We start from the raw sequence: 3,112 nt of genomic DNA, 5'->3' as shown, positions 1-3,112 counted from the left end.
TTGTTGAAACATAAAAACCGAAAGGTCCACTGATTAATCTCAGATAAGAAAGTAAAATACATACTCCAAGTATTGAAATGCACGCCATCGTGCTGGGATTCAATATTTCGACATTAATTATGTCATCATCAGGAATGAAACAATTATCCATATTAGCAAGCTTATATGCACTAGTACCAAAAGTGTTTAACCAATCAAAACAGTACCTCTAGTAGAATGCTATGTCACCTACTAGAGGCTTTTCAGCTAATAATAATAATAATAATAATAATAATAATAATAATAATAATAATAATAATAATAATAATAATAATAATAATAATAATAGTAATAATAATAACAATAATAATAATAAAAATAATGTATAATAATAAGGTTAATAATAATAATAATAATAATAATAATAATAATAATAATAATAATAATAATAATAATAATGATGATGTATAATATAGATAAACAATCGGAATACAATTGGTAATAATGATAATAATGACGATAATGGTGGTGCTGACATTAAACTAATAACACAGTCCCTCATCATACAAACTCTCGTTAGTGAACATGTGTCCGGAAACGCAAAGGAAAGATATTAAGTCATACCTCAAGAGATCAAGAAACATCGACGCTAATGCTCCAACTCTACACGTGAATGAGCCGACTACGTCTTTTAAATGTACCGCGATAAATTACAAATGTATTTACTATCATTCGTAAGTATTTTGCACCTAAAATTTGGGTACGTTATAATTACCTTTTTTATGCAACAGTCGGAAGTATAGAGTACAGTCATGCAAAACGTTTCACGTAAGAAAACATTAAAAGATCTTGCTAAGCTAATAACATTAACTGAAGATTTTAATATCATTTATTGCCATAAAATAATAAATTATAGATTTTATAAAGGCCTAATTTGTAGCCTAAACTATCCTAAAGAAAGCCATTGGCTGCTTTTCAAGCCTGGGCTTCCGATCGAGAAGGCTTTTTCTTGAGATTAAGCCCATTTGTCATCTTTTCGCTATTTCACCTTAAATCACATACAACACATCAGACACACAATTCGAATTCATAGTTTATTTGTAGGTTTTATTAAGTTTCTACTAAAAAAAAATAGAACTGAGTAATTCTATAAAATTTAATCAACATCTAGCACAGGTAGCACATATTATCGCATTCAAAAATAAATACCATATGCCAAACTGATTATATTAACATAGAATAATAATAATACACATGTACACTACAAACAGACAGATCGAAGTAATGTGGATTTAATTTTTCGTGTCTATTAAAACATCATCAGGAATTCGTGAAGATAATCTAGAACGAAATATTGAATAATATACCATAATGATCGCATTTAATAATAACAAATAAAATGCACATTTCATTAACAAATTATTTTCATCCAAACACCTGTTTGACTATTAGCATCGTGGAAACATACAAATTTAATACAAAATTAATTAGAAATTTAACAAAAGGCTTAGAATTAAAAACGTTCCAGATCAGTATCAATATTTAAGGAGTCAACATATTCATTTTAAAAGAACTTACATCTGTTTAAATACAATAATTATCACAACATTGAAACAAATTAAAAAATTATGTAATATTAAATATAACTGAAGTATATATAAGTCTACCTTCTGTTTTCTGATCTCACACAAATATATGATTCTGTGAACGTTCTGTCCTACCACGATTATAATACTTTTAACTCTTTCTGTGGTGTAGGCCTACATTTAAGCGTTTGTACTCTCTGGTAAGTTTTTCCTAATATGATTTTCAGCACAGCTAGTAGTTTTGGGGTTTTGAGGTAAAATTATTGAAAATATCAGTGTCGTCGTACTAAATTTTGTGGTCTATCGTAATTAATCGTAGCACATTGCACTGGATCATTACATTTAGCAAAATTTAAACAATTAACGTATATTTTGCAATAATATATACAGCTGTTTAAAAACTATATACCTACATTGCAAAATGTACGTTTAATATTCGTTTACATTATAAAATTGCCTTTTGATTACTATTGGGCGAGGTCTATTACTAAATGTATATACAGTTACAATATAATTTTGCAAAATGTAAAGTTATAGGAGTGATAGCCTGCTTTGCCCTACATGACGTGTTATCTTACCGAATACTTAATAGATTTACGTCCCCAAATACATGCAAAATTAGTTTGGTATCGAACCTACGACTTCCAGATAATTAACCAGGTGGCATAACCAGTAGACCACCGAGTTTATGCTTGGTGACTAGTGTTGAATCTGAAGCCGGAGCGGGTACTGAAAATTCTCTAGGCCTATTTACTTCAAATATAGGGGTGATAATTTGCCTTTCTGACGTGTTATAAATAAATATATAAATACTCAGAGGTTTCTAAATACTTTCGACAAAATGTCTCAAGTGCTTTTGTGGGAATCATAAGTAATTTAAGTTATTATAGGCCTAATAATACATATTGATGTTATATTATTGACAGTGTGCTGTAGGCCTATATTAGGAATATAATATGGAATGCCTAGAAATACACGTTATACACAATGTAACCGATATGATACTTGAATGTCTTACTTTTTAGGCTAATATTTAAAATTGTTCAGATGTAAGACTTACTGACGACGCAAAGATAAGGCAAACAAATGTATCACGAATCTAAAGCGTAGATGTCAACCGATATGTAAAGACAAAAACCTTGTCACGTTTTGTTCAAATACAAGCTAAGATGTAACATAAGTGATACATAAGCTATTTGAATTGCCATTTGAATAACCCACGCGATGTCAATGTAAATAAAACACAGCAATCGTAATGTTTGTGATAAGAAATCCATACGTCTACTAAATACAATCAAAACCCCTAATTAGGCCTAAAATAAATTCTACAGAGAAAATTGTGCTAATAATTTACTGCTTGACATTATATTAGGCCTATATTATATTATTATATTATTTCATTTCCTATTAATAATGATATTATTATTATTATAATTATTATTATTATTATTATATTAATATTATTATTATTATTATTATTATTTCTATTATTATTATAATAATTATAATAATACTAATTAAAAATTATGTTTTTAATTAGAAAAAAT

The 3,112-nt window shown here is 28.0% G+C and overlaps 1 long non-coding RNA gene across 1 annotated transcript in view; it reads left to right on the top strand.

The window, feature by feature from the left end:
* The first annotated feature begins 1,585 nt into the window (after nucleotides 1–1,585).
* Nucleotides 1,586–3,112, top strand: part of LOC117115832 — a 3,558-nt gene continuing 2,031 nt past the window's right edge. Inside the window, exon 1 of the long non-coding RNA XR_004446621.1 lies at nucleotides 1,586–1,765. This is a non-coding gene — a long non-coding RNA (uncharacterized LOC117115832). The remainder of the gene's footprint in view (nucleotides 1,766–3,112) is intronic.

This window comes from Anneissia japonica, unplaced genomic scaffold, assembly GCF_011630105.1.
Source record: "Anneissia japonica isolate Jap-2015-1 unplaced genomic scaffold, ASM1163010v1 scaffold1483_len710385_cov172, whole genome shotgun sequence".
In the NCBI taxonomy this organism is placed as follows: domain Eukaryota; kingdom Metazoa; phylum Echinodermata; class Crinoidea; order Comatulida; family Comatulidae; genus Anneissia; species Anneissia japonica.
This window is presented reverse-complemented; position numbering and strand designations above follow the sequence as displayed.